This window comes from Ascaphus truei, chromosome 4 (assembly GCF_040206685.1).
Source record: "Ascaphus truei isolate aAscTru1 chromosome 4, aAscTru1.hap1, whole genome shotgun sequence".
Taxonomy (NCBI): domain Eukaryota; kingdom Metazoa; phylum Chordata; class Amphibia; order Anura; family Ascaphidae; genus Ascaphus; species Ascaphus truei.
Genome location: NC_134486.1, coordinates 209,229,763 through 209,246,451, shown reverse-complemented (window position 1 = coordinate 209,246,451; position 16,689 = coordinate 209,229,763). Strand labels below are relative to the sequence as shown.

Sequence of the window (16,689 nt, the reverse complement as noted above, 5' to 3'; positions counted from 1 at the left end):
TCTGAATAACTAAAATCACCCGTTATGCAAACATGACCTTGCTTTGATTCGTTCTCCATTTGCAAAAGTATTTTTGTAGCAGGGGATTTCCGGAGTGGAATCGCATTGATTTCAGGTCTGGGGACCCCTTGCTTCCCGAGTTACAGGCCCCGTTATGGGATGCCGGTATCCCAGCAGCCATGTTTAAATTCTCCTGCGTCACGGCCCTCATAACTGGGCATATAACACGGGAAGCAGGGGGTCCCCAGACCTGAAATCAATACGAGTCAGCACCTTGCTACAATACTGTGTTATCAAAATAAAATAAAAGCAGCTTCATTACCTTAGCGGCTAACAGCTACGGCAATGAAGGGTTTAAACCTGGTTTATTGGGGGTAGAGGGGGTGAGTGAAGGGTGTAGTTGCTTCAGGGTGGGTGGTTAGGCCTACCAGGAAGGTTGCAGGAGGGGTTAACCCCTTCATTACCTTATTGATATTTTATTTAATTGTGTATTTTTTTTTAGCTTGCCCATTGACTGTCATAGTGGCAAACCATGCCCACAGAGCATGGTGTATCACTGTGCCAATCAATTGGTTTATGGGCATTTTTTTAAAATTGAAATGTAATGTATTTTATTTGCTGTTTGTTTTTTTAATTTGGAACTTGCCCATTGACAGCCATAGTGGCAAAACATATGGGCATTGTGTACCACTGTACCAATCAATTGGTTTATGGGCATTTAAAACAAAACTTGTAATGTATTGTATTTGCTGCTTGTTTTTTTATTTGTAGCTGGCCCATTGACTGCCATAGTGGCAAACCATGCCCATAGGTCATGGTGTACCACCGTACCAATCAATTGGTTTATTTTGGGTGGGGTTATTTGCCCAGGAGAAGATTGTTAGGGCTCCCGGGTGGGAAGCAGGAGGTGGGTTAACCCCTTACTTACCATAGTGGTTAATAACCGCTAAGTTGATTAAGTTGTTAGTTTTTTTATTTAACTGTCGGTGACCACTGAAGAAGAGGAAGATGAGGGGGATGAGGACAACCTTTATCCCGCCAGGGGTAAGTACAACTTTAATTTACTATATGCTGGCTGGGTCATGTTTAGTTTTTTTGTTTTTTAATGGGCTAATGAGGTAGTCTGGCTTAACCCCTTTATGAAGCTGATTTTGTTTTATTTTGATAACACCCTATTGTAGCAGGGGGTCTTCGGAGCTGAATTGCATTGAGTTCAGGTCCGGGGATCTCAAGCTTTCTGAGTTACAGGCCCTGTTTCCGGTATCCCTCTGCTTTGTTTAGATCTCCCGATCATGTGTGACGTGACGCGGGAGAATTTAAACATGGCTGCTGGGATAACGGCACCTCCTGACGTGACGTCAGTGCGTCACTACGTCCCCTATGCGTTTTTCTCTGGGTGGAGCTTCGTCTGGGGCTCCTGCAGGCTGACTTGTCTAGCTGAGGCTAGAAGGGCTTCCTGTTATTGCTACACGCCCCACGTTACATTGTTGCTATTGAGCAAAGCAGCCTGGTTGAGCTGAAAGTATGCTTTCGATACTTATTGCTACTTTTCTGTTGAGCTAAACCTAGGCAGCCAGTTTGAGCTGCGCTGTGATCCACACAGCTTGATTGTTATCAAGTTCTATTCTTAATAGCTGCTCGCTAGAACTGTTAGACCGGCATTTGATATCTATTGCTACTTCTCTGTTGAGTTAAAATTAGGCAGCTAGTTAGAGCTGCGCTGTGATTCACACAGCTTGATAGTTTACAAACTTTTACTCTCTACAAACGCTCAATAATGACTATATAGCAATGCACTGGGACCAGAAATAGTGCTCTCATGGGGTCTTATGATATATAAAACTCTCCACCAGTACATGCTGTTCATCAATACAGCTGCTCACAAAAAATGGCACAACCACTACTCATATAAGTGGCTAATTGGATTAGTTTTTTATATAGCAGATGCAAGCATATGCTATTGGTTTACTATCAACCACTAATCAATTAGATTGTAAGCTCCTCGGGGCAGGGACTCCTCTTCCTTAATGTTATGTTTGTCTAAAGCACTTATTCCCATGATCTGTTATTTATATTATCTGTTATTTATTCGATTACCACATGTATTACTACTGTGAAGCGCTATGTACATTAATGGCGCTATATAAATAAAGACATACAATACAATACAATACTAGCACTGTGGAAATGGGTGTAATTCACATCTCTACCATACCCACTAATGGTTTTTGATTGGTAGATCTTTTCCACCTAGCCCTTCAAACAAAGGAATTCTGAAGTCTCTCTATGCTGACATTAATTGTGTCAGCCACACCTCCTGTGATTTTATTTTTTTATATTTACACATTGTCGCTCATTTCACTCAGTATGTGTAGTTATTTATTATTTTCATCATTTAAAAAAAATGCTTCATTTTAATAGCCTAGGTGTGCACCACTAAATGTACTTTCTTTAGATGTTCCACCTTGAGTCAGCTGTTCCTCTACATGATATAATTAGAATTACCTATGTTTTTTATATAACAGTGTTCTCACCCCCCTCCCCCCAATCGCAGATAGGGGCCATTACAGGGTGTATGTGGTGCATACCTGCTGGTAACAAGATGGCTGAATCGTCCGCAATGACTTTAGGTACAGGAACAGGCTTCTGGGGTCCATACCCCAGATAATATTTAGCAGTGCAGCACCTCCATCTGCCGTAGGCTCCAGGAATGTATGGAAATGATCTCCCACAGTAGAACTTGTACTCTCCCCCCAGTAAGATCACACATCAGGCCGGAGGTATATTGCAAACAGGAATGGTTTATTACTACACACTTTGCCATAACACCGCTATGCAGTAGTCATCTTCTGGATACAGTCTCATTAGATCAGCTCTCACTGGAGATGGTCCCTTGACCATCACTACAGGTCAAGGGCACCCGCAGCGTCCTAACTCTTCCTCACCTCCCTAGCGGAGGCAGAGGTATAATCACACTCACTCCTCCCCATAGGGAAGAGCACATGGGCAGTCCCCAATCTCAGGCTCCCAGTCGTGTGACCTGCCTTCCTCAGAGGAAAGGAACAACCTCTAACTTTAGGGCGGTCCTGCCTTTAAGTACAGCCAGGAGGCGGGCACCCCATTGTCCCAGCTACAACAGGATGTACCACCCCCTGCTGTCACTCAAGTGCAGTACCAAAGGTGAGGGGGAAAACCCCCATAGCAACTACTGGCAAGGCTTGCTTATACCAGGACTTACTGCCATGAGGGAATCAAATTCATAGCCACAGACGGCATGGCTACACTACAAAATAAATAAGGATTTCAAAATGTTTTGCACTGGCGTCATAAGAGAATAGTCAGTGAAGTTTTTTTTTTTTCAACCAAAAAAGTTTTTATTGAGTGTATGGTACAATCATCACATACTCTACCAACCCATTGTCGTATATAACAGTACACATGACAACTCATTTTGTAATTGGACTCACAAAAGACATACCGGGGTTACGCACAGACCAACCAGACTACACAAGGGAAGAGGTAGGGAGGGGGGGGGAAGGGTGAGGCTGCCACAGAAAGGCTCCGGCTCAGCTGGGCTCGTCCTGGAGATTACGGCTCCAGAAAGGCTCCGGATCATTTGGGCTTTGAAGACTTCAGGTCCGTCAGATCTCGGGCTAGCTGCTATCTTAATGTTTGCGTACGTCCGCGAGTGTGTACACTAGCCCCTGCTCACTCACTTTACTGCCGAATTTAGTTGTCCCTCTTTGCTGACTGTATTCTATGTCTCCCCGTCAGCCACACTCATCCAAGGAGAACGCGTCTAGAGCTATTAAAGCAGGGCTAACCATGGAGCCCAGACTTTTAGAAAGTTTGTGCCGGTGTCGTTAACCAGACTCGTTAACTGTTCCATACGGCAAACATGCCAAATTCTATTTCTGATTTTTGGGATATTTGGTAGTTCGGGCTGCTTCCACAATGCTGCGATTTCGCACCTCAGGGCAGTTGCAAAATGTGCAATTAATTTGTGCTCCGACCTGTTTAACCCCGGGGTGCGTCTGGCCAGCAGAAACAACCAGGGGTCCAAAGGGATCGCGCAATCGAGAATTCTCTGGAGCCAATTTCTGATATCTTCCCAGATTGGGAGTATCTTGGTGCAACCCCACAGCATGTGCAGCAAGTCTGCCTGCTCCCCACATTGTTTAGGGCACAATGGAGGGTAGCCCATGACAAACTTTGATAATCGTAATGGGGTCAAATACCACCTCATCAGGACCTTATACGCGTTCTCCTTCAATGTCGTGCAGATTGAGCTCTTAGCTGCCGCCAAGACAATATAGTCCCAGTCCTCGTCCTCTAGTGTGTCCCCTAGATCTCTTTCCCATCTATTCTTATATTTTAATGTCACGTCGGCGTCAGGAGTCGGACAGACTACCGCCTTGTACATCGTAGAGATAAGTCCCTTGGTTCCTGTTCCAGTAGAACAGATCTGTTCAAAATTAGTGCGTTGAGCTGGAATGGGAAATTTATCAGAGAAAGCTCTCAGCTGGAGGTATCTAAAGAATTCTGAATTTGGAACTGATTTTTCAGACTTAATTTGCTCAAACGGTTTGATACTGCTGCGGCCGAGTTTATTCGAGCATTTGCCCGTTCTCGGCCGCAGCAGTAACCTGGCGCGCGCCGGAGGGTGCCGGGCACGCACCAAAGCAGCGGAAGAGCGCCCTCCGATCGGGGCGCTCTCCCTCCCGCTGCCGGGTCCGCCGGGTCCCCCGGAACCCCCTGCCGCCGTCCCCCACATCGCGGGACACCAGGGCTCCCTCGGGGAGCCCTGGACGCGCGTGCAGGGGGCGCTGACACCCGATGACGCGTGACCGCGCATCGGTGACGCGCGGCACGCCGAGGGAGTGGGGCTAGCAAGCCGGGGCATCCCCCGGCTTGCGGAACTAGCCCTGCTCGGATTAAACGTGTCGGTAGTGTAGATATTCTACCCTCCAGGTGTAAAAGGCGAGTGTAGCCCTTCTGTGTCCATATAATAAAATCTTTCTTCTGCAGGCCCCGAGCGAAATCAGGGTTTCCCAAAATTGGGGTCATCAAGGAGTGTTGTCTCATTAAGACGTGTTTATATTTGCTTTTGTCCCATACTGCCAAAGAGCTGACAATCGCGGGGAGCGGGTGTTTGAAGTCCTTGCGGACCTTATTTGGGAGCCAGATCAGGTCCTGCAATGCCACCGGGGCACAGCAGGCCGCCTCCAGCTCCACCCATCGCCTCCGACTAAGGTGGGTGTGCCACTGGATAATTTGGGTCAATTGGGCCGCTCTGAAGTATGATAACAGGCAAGGTACCGCTAATCCTCCTCTTGTTGTGGGCCGAATTAGTGTGCTAGTTTTGATGCGGGGGGTTTTATTACCCCAGACAAACTTCACCATTGCGGACTGTAACCGATTATAGGGACCGGAAGAGTCTGAAATAGGTACAGAATTCTGGGAAGGAGATTCATTTTTAGAGATTGAATCCTGCCAATCCAGGATATGTTGTACCCTGCCCATTTCCGGAGATCTTCCTTCAGTGTCCGTATTAGTCTGGGGTAATTCGCCTTATAAAGGGTGCCTGATTGCTTCGTGATATTTATCCCTAAATATTTTATGGAGGAGGTTTGCCATTTGAATTCAAAGTTCACCGTGATCAGTTTCTCGGTGGCCTTAGGTAAGTTGATATTTAGGGCTTCTGATTTTGACTGGTTAATTTTGAACCCAGATATCGCATTAAATTCCCCTAGCAATTGTAAGACGTTCGGCAGAGAGGTGAGGGGCTGTGATAACGTGAGTATCACGTCATCAGCGTACAGGGCCACCTTATGTGGCTGGTCACTAATTTGGATTCCTGCTATATTCGGGCTGAGGCGGATGTGCACCGCTAGGGGTTCGATGCATAGCGCAAAGAGAAGGGGTGACAGAGGACAGCCTTGCCTGGTGCCGCTCTTAATCCGGAATTCTTCCGAGGGGAAGCCCTGGTGCCTGACCTTCGCCGTCGGTCCCCGATACAGAGCGAGAATTGCCTCTATCATTCTCCCACCCAGGCCGAATGCCCCCAGCGTCTCCCTCAAGTAGGGCCAATCAATTCTGTCGAACGCTTTTTCTGCATCTAAACTAAGCACCATAGACGGGATATGTTTTTTTTGCGCCAGATCAATCAAATCTATAATCCGTCTGGTGTTATCAGCTGCTTGTCGACCACATATGAACCCCACTTGATCAGGATTGACCAACTTGGACAACACCTGGTTAAGGCGGTTAGCTAAAAGTTTGGAAAAGATTTTTGTATCTGAGTTTATTAAAGAGATGGGCCTATAGCTTTTACAGTCCGCTGGGTCCTTTCCTTGTTTGTGGATTACTGAGATAGACGCCTGGAGCATCGAGCCCGGGATGGGGGCACCATCCAAGAAGGAATTACACAATTTTAGTAGATGAGGAGCTAATATTTTGCGAAATTTCTTATAATAGAGATTGGAAAAGCCATCCGGGCCTGGGGCCTTGGCTGCTTATAATGACTTCATTACCTCTAGGAGTTCCTCGATAGTAAAGTCTGCCTGTAGTGCGTCCCTCTCCTCTCTGGTCACTTTAGGCAATTGAGCCTCTGTTAAGAACGTCTTTAGTTGTGCTTTTGTGGTTGGCGTGTGTGCCACCTTCGCCCCATCGTAAAGGGTTTCGTAATATGTTTTAAATTCATTAACTATTTTTTGGGGGTCAGAGGTCAGATCCCCCTGCTCTGTTCGAATTGTCTGAATTTGGGAGACTTGGTTTTTGTCTCTTAGTTTTTTGGCAAGTAGAGTATCTGGCCTGTTTGCTTTCTCAAAAAATTTCCGCTTAGACCATGTCAGCTCCTTTTCAGCACGGGAGGTCAGCAAGATATTAAGTTTGGTTTTAGTGTCTAGCAACTCCTTAAGGGTCATTGCATCTTTGTTATTTTTATGTCGAGCTGAGAGGACTGCCAATTCTGCTTGTAACTGATTGATTTTTTTGTCCTTCTCCCTCTTTCGCCTGCTTGCAATCCTTATGAGCTCTCCTCTCAGAGTCGCCTTATGGGCTTCCCATAGGGTAGCCTGCGAAGTCACGCTTCCCGTATTCTCCTGAAAGTATTCCCTGATTCTATCCCCTACATTTTGTGCAATTTCGGGGATTTTTAGTAAAACTTCATTAAGTTTCCAGTTCGCTCCTGGTCTGTCCAGAATAAAATCGGAGCACCGCAGCTCTATCGGCGCATGATCTGACCACGAAATATCGTGGATGCCCGAGTGGGAGATCTGTGAAACCATTCTACTGGATACAAATAGGTAGTCTATCCAACTATATCTGTCATGTGGTTGGGAGTAGAATGTAAATCCTTTGTCCTGGCGGTGCTGTTCCCGCCATATATCTAAAAGGTTATTAGTTCTCAGCCCTCTATGCCAGGTTTGTCTGACCTTTGAGTTAGTTTTGCCGCCCGGGGTGCATCTATCCATTACTGGATCTAGTGTCTGATTAAAATCGCCCCCTAGTATTACGCATCCCTGTGCTATCCTCTGGAGGACGGAGAAGAACCTTTCCAGGAAAGCTTCTGTGCCTTCACTTGGCGCATAAACGTTTGCCAGTGTGATCGGCTGACCTCGTATTTCGCCGCTTATAATCAGAAATCGGCCGTTGTAGTCTTTTTAATGGTCTTAATCGCTAAGGGCAAACGGTTATGCAGTAAAATGGCTACTCCTCTTTTTTTTTTTTGGCTGAAGCTGAGAACCAATTCCTAAACCTATAATCAATATATTTTGGTGAACTAGATTTAGAAAAATGTGTTTCTTGTAATAGAATTATGTCAGGGTCTGTTTTTTTGTAGTCCGCCATAGCTAGTCTTCGCTTCCCTGGACTGTTAAAGCCTTTCACATTGTGTGAAATAATAGTGATCCCTTTACTCATGATTGTATTTCCAAACCTTTTTTCTTTTGTAATCAACCGTCGGAGCCCATGGTGTCAGCGACGAGGGTGGCTGGCGCCTCTGGATTTGATTCCTACTTTCAGCGATCTGGAACTGCGGCATGGGGATACAAAGGGGGACACACTGGGGGGACACAAAAATACACAACTTAACACTCATTCTAACTTTTAATAACTGTCCGGGGACTGGGCGGGAACTAGCTCCCCCAATCTCCTTCTTTGCCCTTCCCAGGCGTGCAGCCTGGACAGAGTTCGGGATGGCCCTCCATCCCCCTCTCCCGTCCTGCTTGGCTGGCCTAGTAGGGACTTTCATGGGCCGCCTGTGGGGCTTCTCCCCTGCGCCCATGTGGAGACTCATGCACAAAGCCGTCGCGAGGGGCAGCACCCCTCCCCCCTCCCTTGTCTGTGCTGTTTAATGTTGTAACGACAACCTTTTATTAATTAGGCTCTATCGTTTAACTTCAACTGTTAACGTCAAAAGTAGAGTGTGAAATACAGAGTGTAACTGCTTGCCCCTGTTCTCCTGCAGCTCGTGTACCTTCTTGCATGCCTCTGCTATGGTATGTGCCTCTGCGCGCTGCTGCCCTGAGGTTAGATATTGTCTTGCCCCTTGACCAGCCCTTCCTGTTTATACAACTGTGACCCCTTATTCTAGCTGATACTGGTTTATCATTTAACTGCCAATGTGGACATCTGGGCCCCTCATTGAGAGGGCCCAGTTATCCACAGTGACGATCAATGGTTTTCTTTCCCCCCCCCCCTTTCTTTTTCTTTTCTCCCCCCTCCCCTATATCCCCAATATCCCCCCTCCCTCAACTACATTCAACTATCTCCCCTATGTCAACATTCCTCCAAAGTGTGTTATGGGGGGCCCTCTTGTGTCCCTGTATAATCGTAAAGGGTAACTTTATTCTCTGTATACTGTGTCTCTATGTGGGTCGCGTGAGGCAGGGGTTAATTGTGTTTCACATAGGACTTATTCCTGCCACCAATGCTGCGTGCTGGGCCCTTGTCCGTGGCCGTGGCCGCGTCCGTGCCTGTCGTGTGACTCCCCCTTGGTTCCTGTCTTTATTCATGATCACCGCCTCATCTCGCAGGATCTCGGTTGTTTTTCCCCCGGCCTCAGGTGACGTCATCCAAATCTGACTCTTTGCCTCCTCCAAAATGGCGGCCGCCCCACTTCCGGTGATGTTCTTCCGGGGGCCGCCATTTTCCCTGCCAGAGCCCGCGAAGGAGGACGTCTCTGTACCTGCTCTCCTGCTGGGGTAAGCTCCTCTTCCGGGAAGACGCCATGCGGTCCGTTTGGTCCAGCATCGCCATCATGGCCGTTTTGCGTTCCATTTCCAGACGCCATTTGCCTTTACAGGTAAGAAAGTTTATTTTGGTGTGTCTTTTCCCCTGAACTCTTACAGCTTTAGTTTTAGGGCTGGGTCAAGACGGTGCTTTAGACTCAGAGTTCTGTACTTCGCGGGGGGCTCGGTATAGGGGGGGAAATTGTGGAACTGGCAATCCCTGGGACAAACTGGGTGATTTTAAACTTGGATTTTGGGAGTCTTGAGGATCCGTTCATATTTCCTCCAGGGCATCAGCATCCCGGTTTGTCTTTGGGGAGCCCACTGTCCTCCATTCTGTTCCTTCACGGAGCTCCTTCCTGGGGCTTTTAGGTAGGCCTTCCTTCACCCCGATTTTATTGAGGAAGTCAGCACCCTCCTCTATCTCCTTCATCGATGTGGCCTTCCCGTTTCTTATGACCATTAGGCCAAACGGGAAGGTCCAGCGGTATCTTATTGCCCGTTCTCTAAGCACTTTGGTGACTGGTTGTAGCGCCCTTCGCCTAGCCAGCGTGAGTGGTGAGAGGTCTTGGAAAAGTTGAAGCGACACTTCCTCGAACCGGCAGGAGCCCTCCGTTTTAGTGATCCTGAAAACTGCCTCCCTGGTTTTAAAATAATGCAGCCTTGCGATGACATCGCGCGGCTGCTCCGTTGCTGCAAGGCGGTTTCTGAGGGCTCTGTGGCAGCGATCCATGGCTAATTCAGCATCTGGGAGAGCCGGCAGCAGGCTCGCGAGCCACCTGGAGACGAACCCCTCCACGTCCGTGATATCCTCGGGGATGCCCCGTACACGTATGTTGTTACGCCTCTCCCTATTTTCGGCATCTTCTTGTCTGTCAGAGATCTCCACTATTTGGGCCTGCATGTATATTGCCCGTTTGTCCGATTTTTTCAATTGTTTCGATGCGGACGCCATCTTGTCCTCTAGGGCACCGGTCCGTTCTCCTAGGCCTTGAATCTCTTTCTTCAGATCTCGTAGCCCAGCATCAAACATGGCTTTCATGTCTAGGTATAGGCGGTCAAAGTCGCCTCTTCGTACCGGCATCTGTGCCGGCACCACCTCTGTGTCATTTTCCCGCTCTGAATCGGAGCCCGCGGCCGACTCTGGCGCTGATGTGGCTCCTGCACTCCGTGAGGTAGAGCAGCCGAGATATCTGCGCAAATCGCCGTCTTTTTTTTTTTTAGCGTTGAGCGGGGCCATCTCAGGTGTTGGCACTGTGGTATGCTAACTTTGCGGGACTTTAAATATCGATTGTGTGCTGCGTTGCTATGTTGTTATAGGAGGTGGGGGACAGAGCTCAATCTTATGCTGCCATCCTCTCCAGCCTCGCGCATGCGCCTCGCAGTCAGTGAAGTTTTAAAGCAGCATTTCCCGTTCAAAAGATTTGCCATAAAATGAATATATTGTAATTTGGTCCTGCTGCAGTAATTAAAGATGCAGAATTGTAAATCCTTAGGTACTGTATGCAGCCTAATTTTGCCCTTTTTTTGTTTGCCACCTCTCAGACAGTCTTAGTTTTCACTCTTCTAATAGTCATAAGTATAACTCCATTATACGTAAAGAGTTTAATTTGAGTGCAATAAATATGCTTTTATGCCTTGTGCTTTTGCTACATTCATTAGTTATGTCACAAAATACAATTGTCTGTATTTACTAGTCTATTTGTAAATTTGATACAAGCGCAGTGCATTTTCCTATTTACTACAAAACATGCTAAATGTGTGAGTGCTAAAACTTCCTCTAAGTAAATAGCCCCCTGGGAGTCCCAAATATTAAAAAATTTACACAAATTCCAAAAAAAATATGCTGGTGTTTTTACAGCGCGAGTTACTAAAGTTTTTCCTGTCATTTTTTAGACCAAGTTTTGTGCCAGAAGCATTTTTTAATGACATGCGAATGAACCAAGAAGGTGTTTAATGCAAATGTGGAGATATTCCCCCAACACAACAATTAAGAACAATTTATAGCAAACATGGAGCAAGTTTATTTTTTTGTAAAGATAGAAGTTTAGGCTACCTTTTACTGCCAGGTATTGTGGTCTTCCATTGCTTCATTTATATTCAGGGTGTTAAATCAAGTCTTCCTAAAACCAGGGCTAAGCTAAAAAATAAACTCCTATCAAGTTTTATTCATGACAACCCTATAACCTTTATGAAGGATATTAACTAAAGTCTCCCACTTGCAAAACTATGACAAAACCAGTTCTGAAGAACAGCACCAGATTTCTCAAAGTAACAACTCTCAGGGGGTCATTTGTCAAACTTTCCTGGCTGGAAATCTGGGGCAAAGGTAAAACACCAGATTGGTCAAAGGAAAAAAATCCAAAAATGTTATTGATCAAATTGAGGAAGGTTTTTTTTTTGCTCTAGTTTGGCTGCCTGCAGATTATAGTACTTTTGTAAATATTCCCCAAATTTAATACATATAAATATTAGACTGAAATACATTTCATGGTGAAAGAAGCAGCAATTGCTATCAATCACAACCCCCTACTAATCAAACGGAAACAAATATGAATGTTACTGAGTCACAAACGGCAGTATTCAGATTTTACAAGATTAACACAAATCTGTCTCACGGAAAGTCTAATAGTTGCAGATTGATGATTATGAGAGAGCAACTTAATTTCACAGTAGTGTGTATGTGGAAACAGGATACATCCACATTTGCCATTTCTGTTTTCATTAAGAATGAAAACTTTACTCAGTGCCTTATTGTGACTATACAGTAACTTAATCCAGTCTCTGGCTTTTCCCAGTCTGGTCATCAGTCTATTAGTTTTTCCATTAAAGATTTTAATTTAAAAAAAGGATGATGTGGGAGATAGTAGAATGCAGAAGCTAACATAAAGGACTTTAAATGAGATTCACTAAAGGCCAATGCAGCGTATTGACTTGAACGACAGATAACTTTGGATCAGGTTGCAATACCTAGCATCACAGTTCGGCACTTAGTTAATCTTCCCCTTACAGTTACTAGATTAATCCGTTCCCCAATTCTTTTCTATCAAACATAGAATGGCTATGTACTTGAGCAACAATGTTGTGGGAATTTATTTCATTAAATTGGCAAATATTGTTGGTGTTGAAACACTTATATAAGTGATACGATATACGTGGATAATTAAGACATTAAAGAGGATTTTGAAGTACAGTATGCTTTTTAATGTGTGATAGTGCTTTGTCTTGCCCAAACTAACAAGAGGCACCACTCTCACATGGGGGAAGATTCATCAATTGTCTGTACAGGTTAGTGCACCTGATCCAGCATTATCTATGCTTCAAGTCAATGGGAGTTAATGCCATATCGGGTGGTCTAACCTGTACCGGCACTGGGTGAATCTGCACTTCCATAAAAATGTAGTGCTGCATGTGTACTGCTAACGGGACTGGAAAATATTTTATGGAAAATGCAAAACATATTTGAAGCATATTAGAACAGCAAATGAATGCAGCTTTTCAATAAGCCACGAGCTTCTAGAAAAAAAAGTTATTTCAAATTTACTGCAGTAATCACTAAACTAAAAAAAAGTATGTACAGTATTTGTTTTACTAACCAGCAAAGCACATTATTGTACACATACAGTAACAAAAGGAATAGAAAGGAGCTGACAATGTTTTCTGCCCAGTTGGATTGTAGTTCAAGCTAGGAATTTTGCCTCAAAAAAACATATGCAGTCCAATTTTTTTACAGCCCTACAAATTTTGTGTGAACTAGAATATAGTCCCAATTTATTCATAATTTTTTTTTAAATAACTTGTATTCAATTAAATATTATTACATTATAGTTGCTATATTAAGATCATTTATTTGTGCTAATGCTCTGCAGTTGTTATTGTAATTTGCATTTATTACTCTTAAATGTATTTTACTACTAGGTGTTTTGTAAAAAATGAGGAACATTTATTTTATGAAAACTGGGAAGCAGAGACATTATTATTGACAATTCATGTCTCTCAGATTTTCTGTGCTATTAATCTCCCTGTCACAGGCTCTGTCTTGGCTATATGATTTCGTCTGTTCTGAATCTGCCCTTCTTATCTTTATCTCTATTTTCATCTGTCATCTTGCACAATTTCACTACCTCCAACACAACACCCTTAAGTCCTTCATCCATCCCCACTACTTTTTCTCCTTTCCTTGTTGTAATTGTACTCATCCCTTGGGGTTTTGACTCATTTGAATTTAAATATGGGCATCAGTTAAAATTAAAAAGTAACAGAAAGTTGAATGCTATGGAATGCTATATGTTGTGATACTGCGTTCCCAGGGTCAAATATACTGTTGGCTCTGAGAATAGCACACAGTAGTTCTGGTTCCCATGTCTGTGCAATCTATTGAAATCACTAACTAGGCTTCCAATACCGCATACTTGACATAAGATTAAAATTCTGCAAGCCATTTTCCAGAAGCCAACAATCACTATGCAGAAGCTCCCAAAAGGAAATAAAAAATTACCTGATAAAAGGCAATTTACCTGCTTAAAAACAACAGCTGCTACTTTGTCGCCTCTCGTGCATGTTTAGTGATATTCAGTTATTAGTATGAAAGGAGACAGGAAACCACCTAATGATTTATTGAATGATCACTTCCTCAATGGTACAATGTGTGCTATACGACATAAAAGTTTAATTGTACAAGGCATTGTGTGTTATTTGACTGTTGTGATTTAGTTACTCTAAAAAAAGATTTCCATACCCTAGTCTACTATCTCTTCTATCTAAATATGTTAAGAAAATGTAATTGTTAACATCAGTCACTCAAATATAAAAGTGTACTAGATGTAAAACTCATATGTACAATGCTGCTTATTGCGCACTATATTGTAATTGTGAAGCGATTTGAGTCTCATTGGGAGAAAAGCACTATATGAAATAAAAGTTAATATAGGCGACAAGCAACATATAGAGTACATATCTTGAGGGAAACTCCCATACCAGGTGTAACCCTGCTTCCCCCCCTCCCCCAGACTCTACGGTGGTGTCTAGGGTACATGAGGGCAGATTACATGCGGTGTGGTGCGTACCTGTTAGGAACAGGAGGGCCTGAGCTTCCCGCGGTGTTGTGGGGGGACAGGACCTGGCTTCTGGGGTGATAACCTCCATAATCTCTTAGTGGTGCAGCGCCTCCATCTTCTATACTCCCAGGGTAATGGGACAGGACCGGTATAGAAGGACCCCTCGGGTCCCAGGGTAATACTCTCCAAGTCACACACATTCTTTACGGATGAAGAATAGTCTCTTTATTTGACAGAGCAACAATATCCCAACGATAAGGCTTCCAGCAGCCGCAACACAATCGCCAGGACGGGGTATACACAGCTCACCTCCGCCCAAATACTTCCTCCTCTCCTTCCCTCCAAGTTACTCTTCCGACAGGATGATCTGAGCTAGGGCTTCAATTCCCCGTGGCCCACCCCCGAGGTTAGCCTCGAGGTGGGTCTTGAATTCTCCCCCATCACCCCTGGCAGTGGGGTGAGGGCATTAGTCCACCAGTCTATAATTCTATCAGCTCTACCTATAGACGCTGATCGTTTCAGTTCCTCTCTCTCTCTTCCGGCACTCTGCGCCGGGGAGCCCGCAGCCTCCTGATACTCCTCGGACCGTTCCGCAGGATTCGTGGCTCACGGCATAATAACCGGCAACTCCAGACTCTCGATATCACTGTTCACTCGAACTCTTCCTAAACTACTCTCTCGACCCAGCACAAAGAAGAACAAGACACACCACTCACCGGAGTTGGCTGCTAAATATAGAGCTAGCCCCTTACCTCATGGTGTCAGCAGAACCTCCCCTCTTGCTCACGCATGCAGCAGAGTCCAGGCCTGCGTCTACCACTCAGGATAGGGCTATGAAGGGGGAAAACCCATGATGATTACTGGCGCCTGATCTTAACAGGGCTTATCACAGTAGAAGGAAGATAGGTATAGCCTGTGCTGTTTACAGGGGCTACATTTTTAGCAAGAAGAGAGAAGTTGTGCCAAAAAGAATATCCTACTGTTCAATGTGTGGTTTCAGTTCTTTCCACAAAAGGAGATTCGCTGCCCGAGTCTCTCAGAGGTGATTCACCAACCTCTGTACAGGTGTAGGTAGAAAAAAGGGGAAGGGTCCTCAGGCGCGTTGCTCCACTTGTGGCTCCATGACGTGTAGAACGTATGAAATTGAAGGGAAGAAAGGGGAACCACAGTGAAAAACAACACAAAGGTTATACACAATTCACTTCTTCATTTAAGGGGAGGTGGGGGGGGAGTAGACAATAAAAATTCACTTCTAGGAGGAGACACACTCACATCTAGTCTCCAGTAATGATTAGATGATTTCTCCTCTGTGGGTGATTGGATGGGGTGGGAATGAGGGGATGCCTCCTGGTATAAGCGGCCAAAATTTATTGGCATAGGAAGGAGCTGTCGCCAGACTCCACAGCGCGTCCCTTTTCTGGGTTGGGGTGTCTTGTCCTGGCTGGTTACCTGCTGGCAGGTTTTTTCGTCTGTGTGTTGAGTTCAGCAGGCTGCAGAAAGGATATCCAAAAGCCCGTGCACAGGCTGGATCCCTCTCCGGCTGTCTTTCTCCTCTGCACACACGATATACAGCTACTTTACTCCGCTGCGCATGCGCATGCGCAGACGGCAAGATGCTGGGCCAAATGGCAGGGAAGTCAAACTCCTCACTACGGTGGCTTGCGGTGACCAAAAAACATCAGACGCGTTTCGCTATTGCTTCCTCAGTGACGTCACCTAGTGACGTCACCTAGTGAACACAGACCGCTACCATATGCTGTATAACCTGTAGGCTCACAGGGCCTAAGCTTCTGCCATGGAGAGCCTGGGGCACAAGCAACACTAATGATACCTGATACTTGGTGCAGCGCCTCCACCTGCGATGGCTCCCACCAGAGGGGGAGTGGTTCCTTGCAGGACACTATGTATAACAATACACACACACACAGCATATAACAACCGAATTACTTTACTTGTTGGCAAGAGAAGATATATATTTACGGGTATCCCTCCCTAGAGGTGACACTACCTTCTGCGTCTCGCAGGACGCTTATCCCCTCCTCCACCGGGTGATCCCACCCCGTGTCCAGTTCCCCAACACCTTATGCCCCCACCCCCCAGTGAGGTAAAGAATATATATATGGGTGACTGCGCAGCCACTGAGTCCTGTGTAATTAAGGTATAGTTGGTGCACTTGTTGATTACCTGCCGGGCACTCCAGTGCCCGGGCCTGCCACGGATCTTCACAAAGGGTCAGATGCGCGGTGACTTCCAGTAATAGGCGTCCGGGGCGATCCCACCTAGACGGACGGTACCAACAACGGCAGGGTCTGAGCTCAGACCTCCTGCAGAATATACACTGTCTCTCACGTGATACTTGGCCGCACAATAAGGGAACCGGAACCTATCTAGGGCCAATC

The 16,689-nt window shown here is 45.6% G+C and overlaps 1 protein-coding gene across 1 annotated transcript in view; it reads right to left on the bottom strand.

Moving 5' to 3' along the window:
- The window catches only part of CCR6 (C-C motif chemokine receptor 6), a 48,571-nt gene extending 34,762 nt beyond the window's left edge, over positions 1–13,809 (bottom strand). Inside the window, exon 1 of the mRNA XM_075594778.1 lies at positions 13,751–13,809. The gene's annotated coding sequence lies outside the window, so the exon portion shown is untranslated. The remainder of the gene's footprint in view (positions 1–13,750) is intronic.
- Positions 13,810–16,689: the final 2,880 nt, after the last annotated feature.